Source organism: Rhinoderma darwinii, chromosome 4 (assembly GCF_050947455.1).
Source record: "Rhinoderma darwinii isolate aRhiDar2 chromosome 4, aRhiDar2.hap1, whole genome shotgun sequence".
Classification (NCBI taxonomy): Eukaryota; Metazoa; Chordata; class Amphibia; order Anura; family Rhinodermatidae; genus Rhinoderma; species Rhinoderma darwinii.
Genome location: NC_134690.1, coordinates 378,979,821 through 378,991,306, shown reverse-complemented (window position 1 = coordinate 378,991,306; position 11,486 = coordinate 378,979,821). Strand labels below are relative to the sequence as shown.

General features: G+C 40.6%; 1 long non-coding RNA gene across 1 annotated transcript in view; it reads left to right on the top strand.

Annotated features, from left to right (window-relative positions):
- The first annotated feature begins 317 nt into the window (after positions 1-317).
- The window catches only part of LOC142761374 (uncharacterized), a 58,252-nt gene continuing 47,083 nt past the window's right edge, over positions 318-11,486 (top strand). Inside the window, exon 1 of the long non-coding RNA XR_012883622.1 lies at positions 318-461. This is a non-coding gene — a long non-coding RNA (uncharacterized LOC142761374). The remainder of the gene's footprint in view (positions 462-11,486) is intronic.

Here is an 11,486-nt window from a genome sequence, read left to right as displayed (position 1 = left end):
ATTCAGGAGCACAGTGTATAGTACTGTTATATTTAGGCGCACAGTGTATGATACTATTATATTCAGGAGTACAGTGTATAATACTATTATATTCAGGAGTACAGTGTATAGTACTATTATATACAGGGGCGCAGTGTATAATACTATTATATTCAGGAGTACAGTGTATAGTACTATTATATACAGGGGCGCAGTGTATAATACTATTATATTCAGGAGTACAGTGTATAGTACTATAATATTCATTGTATGATACTATTATAGTTAGAAGCATAGAGTGTGGCATCATGAGAATTTTATCTTCGTTTACAGGTGCCGAAATGTTGGAAAAGTGAGGAGCCGAAGACATCTGAGCTGCAAACTGCAGAAATGGGCCGTGCCCGGGAGAAGTAATCATAGCGGTCTGGACTGGATGGAGAAGAGAAGAGAAAAAGAACGAAAAAGAATCTGAGGCGTCACCGGTGAGTCACTCATTAAAAATGTTTATTCTACCTGTGACTGATCAGTACTGTAGTCACTGTATGATCTGCAGCAAGATGACGGATGGCAGCATTCTTTTTGTTAAACAGCAACTCCCAGCATATCCTAACCATTGTTCAGGCTATACTGGGAGCTGTCGTTTTATGATGTACAAATTTATATGGCCTGGGTTTAACTGAATTTGCAAATGATCTCTGTACTGAGCTGTATTTGTTCTGGTGCTGTATATATGTACTGAGCTTGATTCTGGTGCTGTGTGTGTGTGTGTGTATATATATATATATATATATATATATGTACTGAGCTTGGTTCTGGTGTTGTATATATGTACTGAGCTTTGTTCTGGGTCTGTATATATTTACCTTATCTTAAGGTAAAAGTATATGTTAAATCTACTTTTACCTTAAGAGAAGGTAAATATATACAGTAAAAACGAGATCCAAAAAACCATGGAATCTCAGTTTTTTCCAATTCACCCATTATATGGTGCTTTACATGGTGCCAATAAAAACTATAACTCCTCCCGCAAAAAAATAATCCTTCACACACCACTCCATTGACGTAAAAATAAAAAAGTTATAAAGCTGCTGACCCCTTCAGTGTCTCAAAGTATTCTGCTTGCTTTCTTCTATATGGCTCATTCTGCTTCTACAGCTAAATTAGAAACCGTGCCAGATCTGTGGCCGCCTAAACAGAAATCTGCAAATACATACGGTACAGCGTCTACAGAGTTCGCGGGGGGGGGGGGGGGCCTGAAAAAGTCCCCGGGCCCATGGTACCCTTAATCTGCCCCTGTTAGTAAGTATAATGTTTCATTATATAGGGATTCTGAAAATGGAAATCCCATTTAATTTGACAGTCATTTATGTTACATCAGTCAGGGTAGATGTCTAGTGTTTCATCAGCCATTGCTATGTACTTGAATGGGTGAAAGGAATTGTATAATTGTTTACTGTCCCTTTAAGGGGATTATTCAGTGTGTGCTTAGTTATATAAACTGCGTCAGTTGCTACAATTGTTGCGGGGTATTATAGATTTATGTTATAATGATATTGTTGTTTATGTGCCCACAAAAGGCCATAGATTTTCTGGTGCATTTTATAGAAGAACTGACCTTTCTTTTCCTTTGTTTTACTGAATGTGCTGCATGTAATAAGGACAAAAATCACTCTTCGCTTAATTAGCCCCCTAGGTGAATAAAGAATTGAGATACATAATGTAATTTAATATGCACATATAATTTAAAAGAAACCATATCATTTCATCAAAGCAATACAAAGCAGATTTTATCAACAATAAGGTGTCACTCAAACCACAAAGCTCGGTGCATGGAGCCTGTATGGTGATGTACAGAACCCCTATGGTACATATGAAGGAGCCTTAGGCTGGATTCACACAAGCACATTACGTCCGTAATGGACGGACGTATTTCGGCCGCAAGTACCGGACCGAACACAGTGCAGGGAGCCGGGCTCCTAGCATCATAGTTATGTACGACGCTAGGAGTCCCTGCCTCGCTGCAGGACAACTGTCCCGTACTGTAATCATGTTTTCAGTGCGGGACAGTAGTTCCAAAGAGAGGCAGGGACTCCTAGCATTGTACATAACTATAATGCTAGGAGCCCGGCTCCCTGCAGTGTGTTCGGTCCGGGACCTGCGGCCAAAATCCGTCCGTCCATTACGGACGTAATGTGCTCGTGTGAATCCAGCCTTAGGTGCTCACTGTACCGCTGTATGATCCCTCTGTACAGCGCTATATTCTCCCCTCGAAGCATCACCTCTGTAATATGATTGCTCATAGGAAATAATAGACATACAGAGGTACGGTATGATACCTAGGGGCTTATATAACAGCCATGTGAAAGGTACAAATGGAATTGGTTAAATTTTTAAAAGAACATTTATCACCAGTAACTAGAGATGAGCGAACCGATTCGGCCATCATTTTCCCAGATTTTTGAAAAATAAAGGGGAGTAGAGGAGATTTTAAAAAAAACTAAAAAAAACAACATACTCACCACCAATCCTGGTCTGCCGTAGTGACACGTTCCTGCCTACAGGTGAGTTAACGTAGCTGCCCCATGTGATCGCCGCAGCCAATCACAGGCTGCAGCGGTCACATAGGACAAAACTAAATCATGACGTACCTGTCCCATGTAACCACTGCAGACTGCTGGCAAGGACGCGTTGCTGTGGAATTGCAAGTGCCCCGATCGCCTTGTTTCACTCTCAGAGTCTGACAGGGCTCTCGGGGGACTTGTGATTCCTGGCAAATTTATTCGGACCGAAACGGCCTCGAAAAACAATTTTCAGGAATTTCGCTCAGCAATACCAGAAACTATAGGTTGTCCTCTTCTGTCCAGTTCGGCTGGCTTAAAGATGAGATGTGTGTTCTCCTGACATGCCTATCTCTCTCATATCTATCTATCTATCTATCTATCTATCTCATATCTATCTATCTATCTATCTATCTATCTATCTATCTATCTATCTATCTATCTATCTATCTATCTATCTATCTCATATCTATTAATCTATCTATCTATCTATCTATCTATCTATCTATCTATCTATCTATCTATCTATCTATCTATCTATCTATCTATCTATCTATCTATCTATCTCATATCTATTAATCTATCTATCTATCTATCTATCTATCTATCTATCTATCTATCTATCTATCTATCTATCTATCTATCTATCTATCTATCTATCTATCTATCTATCTATCTATCTATCTATCTATCTATCTTTGTAATATCTTTTGCTCTTTTTATTGAGTAGAATTTCTCTTTAAAGTCTTTGTAGACAGAGCTGTGTTTCTCCCATTTGCTTGCTCTGGGTTGCATAATCAGCTTAGTGTAGTGTAGTTTGCTGTGCAGTTTGCAGGCTGCTTGGCTCCCTCACTTCAGCACCTTGGAGAGCGCACTGTTCCACTGAGGTCAGCAGTCATCTCCAGCACTGAGGAGGGAAGGGGCTGCTGCAGGCTATATCATCCCTGGATCCTCCACTCCTCCACTACCAACAGTGCAGTTCAAGGGCTGCTCTTCTTATGGAAGCAGAATACATAAGGAGAGAAGGAGAAGATTATTGAACTTGCTGTACATGGAATTATAGAGCAACTGTAGAGAGAGAATGTAGCTCTGCCAATTCAGAAAGACATATACAAAGAATATTTACAACAAAAAATATTTAGCAAGTGGGATTCATATATGGAGATGCAGCAGAGCTGAATTTGCCAGTTAACTGTTTTCTAAGATAAAATATGATTACCTGTGGTCCTTGGGAAATACCGTTAAAAAATTAGGATATCCTTATTAGATGTGCCAAAGGACAACCCCAGCTCTGCTACATCTATCTATCTATCTATCTATCTATCTATCTATCTATCTATCTATCTATCTATCTATCTATCTATCTATCTATCTATCTATCTATCTATTATGCAGGGCCACACCATCCATGAGGCGAGATGAGCCTCTCATCTCAAGCGGCAGCCTGCTGCCTCTCCGAGGGGTCGGCGGCGCAACTGATACCAGCCGCCGCCACCCCCTCCCGCACTAATTGTACCTGGGTCTATAGGATGCAGATACAATTACATTCATATTGGATTGGCGGGATTAAGGTAAGTATGTAAAGTTTTGTTTTTTTTTTGCTTAAAAATTTGATTTCCATTATCTATGGGGGCAGGGGCATTGCTAGGGTCTTAAAAGATCAGGGCCACAAGCCCCGGGATATATATTTACCACCCCGCTCAAAAAATAAATAAATACATTTTTACATACATATCGGAGATAGCATATCTATAAGACTAAGGCTCCTATAGCTACACCGCTGGATAGAATTGGATGTATTGTCTCAGCAGACAGTATCATACATGTTAGGCTTAGATACATGGCCCCAGCAGACAGTGTCACACATGTTAGGCTTAGATACATGGACCAGCAGACAGTATTACACATGATAGACTTAGATACAGTGCCCCAGCAGATAGTAATACACATGATAGGCTTAGATACATGGCCCAGCAGACAATATCACACATGATAGACTTAGGTACAGACCCCAGCAGTAATTATCCTTGTACTAACATATTTCCAACCCCCCCAAAAAAGTGTGCGTGTATATATATATATATATATATATATATATATGAGACAGCATATCTATAGCACTACGGCCCTATAGCTATGGATAGGATTAGATACAGTGGCTCAGCAGACAGTATCACACATGATAGGATTAGATATAGGACTCAGCTCGCTGACATTGCGGCTCCATCGCTGGACCCAGGAAAGGTAAGAATAATAATTGTTTTGCTTTTTTATGTGTTAGTAATTGTTTTGGTGTGTTCGTGTTTTTATTTACAGGTTTGGTCGTTGGACTACGTCGGATTCGAGGACCACTTTGATGACAGCTTTTTTAGTCTCAATATAATGGTTAATGAGGGTTGTGTGGGTTTTTTTATTTCAATAAAATATTTTTTCTATGTTTTTTTAAACTTTATTACTACTGATTGTCAGCGTCCATTACTAAGGAGGGGCTTGGTGTTTGCCGGTGCAGAGTCTAACACTAACCCCCATTATTACCCCGGTACCCACCACCACCAGGGGTACTGGGAAGAGCCGAGTACGATCCAGTACCCGACCAGCTGTAGTGATGGTTGGGCAGTGACGCGGCCGCAGGCTGGTAATATTAGGCTGGAAAAGGCCGGAAACAGTGGCCCGCCCACCCTGGTAATGCTAGCCTGCTGCTGCTATGTTGTATCTGGCTGGTTATGAAAAATGGGGACGATGACCGCACAACGGTCATTTTTTAAAAAATGATGTGGGGTCCCCCCGATTTTAGATAACCAGCCAGATACAACACAGCAGCAGCAGGCTAGCATTACCAGGGTGGGAAGGGCCACTGTTTTTGGCCTTCCCAGCCTGCGGCCACCCCAGTACCCGACCATCACTACATATGGTCAAGTACTGGATCGTACCCAGCTCTTCCCAGTACCCCTGGTGGTGGTGGGTACCGGGGTAATAATGGGGGTTAGTGATAGCCTCTGCACCAGTTAACACTAAGACCGCCTTAGTAATGGACAATGTCAATCAGCCAGCGGCCATTACAAATGCGATAGTAATGAAGTTTAAAAGAAAATACAAAGACATAGAAAAAATATATTTTATTGAAATAATAAACCCCACACCCAACCCTCATTAACCATTTTATTGAAAATAAAAAAGCCATAATCCTCGAATCCGACGTAATCCGACGACCAAACCTGGAAAAAAAGAAAACCATAAGGAACACATGTGTTAGGCTTAGATACAGGGCCCATTTGTGGTACTGTCTGTTAGACCATGTATCTAAGCCTACCACAAAGCAGGCTTAGATACAGGAGTCCAGCAGACCGTAATCATATACTGTATAAGATTATTGTCTGCTGGGGTCCTGTATTTAAGCCTGCCTTGTGGTAAGCTTAGATACATAGTCCAACAGACAGCATCACACATGGGTTTAGATGTAGGGCCCATGTGTGATACTGTCTGTTGGACCCTGTATCTAAGCCCACAACATGTTAGGCTTAGATACAGGGCCCCCACAGACAGTATTCTTATACAGTATAAGATTATTGTCTGATGGGGTCCTGTATCTAAGCTTGCCTTGTGGTAAGCTTAGATACATGGTCCAACAGACCGTATCACACATGTATCTAAGCCCATGTGTGATGCTGTCTGTTGGACCCTTTATCTAAGCTTATCAAAAGGCAGGCTTAGATACAGGACCCCAGCAGGCAGTAATGATGTTACACTTACCCAGCTCTTCGGTGCAGCAGATGTCCCGACACCATCGCATGTCGTGACATCATGCGCGGCGCAGAGTGTCATGACACTATAAGACGTCAAGACTTCCACTGCGCACGGGAAGGAGGGTAAGTATTTTATGACATAGGCCCCAGTTACTATAGTAAATTTCTATAGACGCGGAGCAAGGGCCGCGGCCCGGTCGCAGACGCGACCGCTGCCCTGTGACAGTTGCGACCGCTGCCTGTTCGCAATTAGAACCCCTGTAGCGGCAGTCACCCGGGGATCCGGGGCACCGGCCCAAACATCAGGGGCTTGGGCCCCGGAGGTCAGGTGCTAGCGACGCCACTGACGTGAGTTATATATGTGGAGCACAATCTACAGGGGAGGCTATATGTGGGACACTATCTACAGGGGGGCTATATTTAGGGCACTATTTACAGAGGCTATATGTGGGGCACTATATATAGTTGGTGCTATATATGGGGCACTATCTACAAGAGGGCTATATGTAGAGCACTATCTACAGGGAAGCTATATGTAAAGCGCTATTTACAGGGGGCTATATGTGGGGCACTATCTACAGGGGGCTATATGTGGGGCACTATCTACAGGGGCTTCTATGGGGGCGCTATCTACAGGGAGCACTGTACTGTGTATGTGGGACACAATGTATGGTGCTTTTATAATCAGTGACACAGTGTGGTGTTATTATAATCAGGGACACAGTGTATGGGGCTATTATAATAAGAGATGCAGTGTATGGCGCTATTATATTTAGGAGCGTTGTGTGTGGCACCATGAGAATTTTATCTTCGTTTATTGGTGCATAAATGTTTGAAAAGTGAAAAGCTGAAGACATCTGAGCGACAAACTGCAGAAATGGGCTTTGGCCGGGAGAAGTCATCATATAGGTCTGTACCGGATTGAGAAGAAAAGAGAAAAAGAACAACTAGAATCTGAAAAGACGACACCGGTAAATCACTTAATGTAAATGTTTATTATGCATCTAATCAGTACTGTAGTCACTATATGATCTGCAGCGAGATGATGGGTGGTATGATTGTTTTTTTTTTTGTGAAACAGCAACTCCCAGTATATTTTTACCATTGTTCGGGTCATGCTGGGAGCTGTAGTTTTACGCCATACAAACCTATATGGCAGGGGTTGCACTAAATTGAGCAGTATTTGTGCTGGTGTTGTATTTATGTGGTGAGCTTTGTTCTGGTGCTGTTTATATTTACTGAGCTTGATTCTGGAGCTGTATATATGTATTGAGCTTATTTCTGGTGTTGTATTTATGTACTGAGTTTGGTTCTGGGGCTGTATATATATGTACTAAGTTTGGTTCTGGTGTTGGATATATGTATGAGCTTGGTTCTGGTGCTGTATTTATGTACTGAGTTTTGTTCTGGAGCTGTATATATGTACTGAGCTTGGTTCTGGTGTTGTATATATGTACTGAGCTTGGTTCTCGTGCTGTATATATGTACTGAGCTTGGTTCTGGTGCTGTATATATGTATAAGCTTGGTTCTGGTGCTATATATATGTACTGAGCTTCGGTCTGATGTTGTGTGTATGTATTGAGCATTGTTCTGGTGCTTTATATATGTATGAGCTTTGTTCTGGTGCTGTATATAAGTACTGAGCTTGGTTCTGGTGGTGCTGTATATATGTATGAGCTTGGTTGTGGTTGTGGTGCTGTATATATGTACTGAGCTTGGATCTGGTGCTGTAATTATATAGGATATATTTCTAATAACAAAATTGCAGGGCAGATGGAATTGTTTTCAATTCACTGCATATTTAATGGGGACCTGTCAGATAGTTTTAACCCCTTGAACCGCCACCATGTGGTAATACATGACCTGACAATATTTCCAAACATTCCCTTGTATGTTTTTTCAGATGCAGCAAAATCTATAAATTCAACTTTTAAAACGCTATATGGTAATTACTCATTAAATATCATGGGGCGGTGCCGCTACCTGAAGAGTTACATAGTCCTGACTCCAAACCCACCTTTCAGTGTTTGATTGACATCCCACCGGCTGTTATACATCACTACCAGGCTCCTCCAACTTTCTCGGATGCGCCATTGCCTTGTTCTACTTGGGCACACACCGTGCAGCGAGGTGTACTTTTCCCGGCTGCACCACGCATGCCAGTACAAGGCAACGGGGCATCTGCATGAGTTGAAGGAGGCTGCTTTTGATGTAGAACAGCCAGGGGGATGTCAATCAAAATCTGGGGGCGCCATTTAAATTTTTGCCTTAGGCAGCAGAAAAGGTAGAATCGGCCCTGCTATCTATCTATCTATCTATCTTTGTAATATCTTTATTTTTTTTTATTTTTTTATTGAGTAGAATTTCTCTTTAAAGTGTTTGTAGACTTTTCCATTTATATGTGTATTGGTCCAATGTATCCAAATGTAGCCTGATCCTGAATTCATACTCCCTCCCATCTGCGCCCCTCCAGAGTAACTCAGAATTTACACAGGATTTGTTTGTAGTCTGTAACCATGGTAACATATATCTCTGGATGTATAGGACTGGTATAGGTGCTATACACAAAACTATAGAACAATTTTATTTAAGACCACTTGCAAAGTTGCTTAAGATTTATTTTAGATCCAATAAAAAAAATGGTTGTAAAGTTGGACGTACCCTTTAAATTGTGTTTAATTCATTTACGTTAATAAATTCTCCATTTCGAAATAAGCAATATCCTTTACGTATGACAAAATATAAAATATACAGACATTGAGCGTTTACCAGACCAAGAAACAAATTCTGTTTGTTGAACATTGTTCTTGAATCCTGCTTTTTTTTAATTGATTTTCTTTGGGATATGTAGACGCAGCACATTTGCATGCGTTGTTCTTCAGAAGACATTCTGCATTGGCAGCTGACATCCTGATTAATTCCAAAACCACCTCTTCTCCCAACAAAGAGATTATCAAATGGACAAATAAATATTAAAACACATAAAGAAAAGACATAGAGCGGAGAATAGTGTAAAACGCTGAGCTGGTTTTAGTAGTTACTTTTCGAATCGCTTGTGTCAATGCATTATAGACAAGTTTGCCTTCCTCAGCTGTGAATGTGCAATATCATTTTTGCTGAACCTTTGACAGCCTGAACATTAATGTCCCTCTGGGCTTCAGTAAAGAAAAATCGAACTGCGAGCTCAAGTTCTTTCTTCTCGGGAGTCTGGTTATTTGATAAATGTTGCATATTAGAGAAGCTTTCTAGCATAAATACATTGAAAATAGAGATGAGCAAATCTATTTTGGTGCGAACTTTTCAAAAATTTTGGATTATGCAAAGTCCGACACTTTTGGGGTTCGTGGCATAGGAATCGCAGAAAAATATCGGTAAGTGACAGATGTCATTTTACAGGTTAGAAAAAGGATCACATGACCTCAGGAGGGCTTGTACTGCGGTTACCCCTCGCTCTACCCATATATGTTGACATTGCATGCTGGCTTGGCATTAAAGAGCTTAAAAGGGGTTGGATTTCATTCGGATACAGTCGTAGAAGAAATTAGAGAGTCAGAATCTAATTTTCAGGGCAATTAGGGCACTTACGATTCTCAGGAAATTATTTCGGATTGAATCTAATCGGACGTCCAGTTCGATTGAATTGGACCCGAAATTAATTTTGGGAAATTTACTCGTCTCTAATTTAAAAATATGGCATTTAGGTCAAAGACCATGTTTTAGAAACCCATGCTTCACTTTTTTAGCCAGTAATGTGTCAGGAAAAGTGGGCAGGGCTTCAGAGTCACAATGAGTGTCACAAATTTATCAAAGTTTTTCAATACTTTTTCTTTAGAGAAATTTCAGGAAAAAAATCTGTGGCAGATTAATGACCATGGCATGTGCCCTATTTAAAATTCTGGCGCACGCTGCACCAGTATTAAAGGGGTTATCCTATAAAAAACATTTATCATCTATCCACAGGAAAAGTGACCCACTGGTTAGGAATTTGTTAGAGAGAAGGAAGGGAGGAGCTCTATGATGATCGTCCCGCTCTTGACAAATTAAGTGGAGGGGCCCTTATAGTATTCTTGCAAAGGGACCCACTTCTCTTTACTGTATGTCCACCTCCGTGTTGTGTGCATGAAGCCTTAGGGTCTGTTCACATCATGTTTTACATCATGATTCTTATCTATGAACAGGAAAAGCTCCTGGCACATACTGTATGATTAATGTAACCATAGGCCCCCATTTACCAGATGGATGCCAAAAGAGGGTCCTTTTGGCATCTGCTGGGCTTCTATGCATTAAAGGGAGCCTATGGGCAAAAAAATATACCACTGTAGCCTTATAAATCTCATATACCTCTGATGGAAGCCCTAAATGTGATGTGCACTGCCTTACTTTGTAGAGAAACCAATAATCCATCCCATATTCCCTTAGTAGCTATTGTTAGTGTTTAATTGGTAAGAATCTTTTTGAGTGTATTTACCCTATAATATTAGTATTACATTTTCTACTGGTGTTTCAACATATCATCTTTCTCTATCATTCTAGTACACTGCAGGTAACACAATTAATGAATTATAACTTAATGAACTGACTTCACGGCAGTAAGAAGTACGTGTATTGAAAGCTAAGCCATAAGTAATCAGAAAACAGGACAGCATGTCCTCACTGAATACCTCGGCGGAAATATTGCTCTTTTTTCTGTTTTGTCCATCCACAACAGCAGATCAATACATCGAGTATGACAATTTATCTTCATGGAGGTGGATAACCAGAACTTCATATTTTAACAAGCAATTTTTTATTTGTGCAGATATCACTAAAATGTGTGGGGGGGGGGGGAGCCCAAAATGTTGTTTTTTAGTAACTTTCAACTGAGCATAAATCACATGTCCTGACTTTCATGTGATTTGAGTTGTGTGGTACAATAAACTTTAAGTTATAAGTAGGCAGCTAGATGACGACTTCTACATTGTGACTAAAGTCACTGACTTGAGAATTGAGAAGTACAATATCGGACTGGGGTTTCTTGGACTACGTGAGGAAATTCTCCATCAGGGCAGTATTAGTAAGGTAGACATTGAAAAGTGCCTGCACTCTTCATCTCTGCATAAACAACACTCAATGAGCACTGTGTATACGAAAAAAGGCAAGATAATAAATAAAAGTAAAAAATGAACAATATAAATAATTATAATGTAAAAAACTAATAATTTAGTT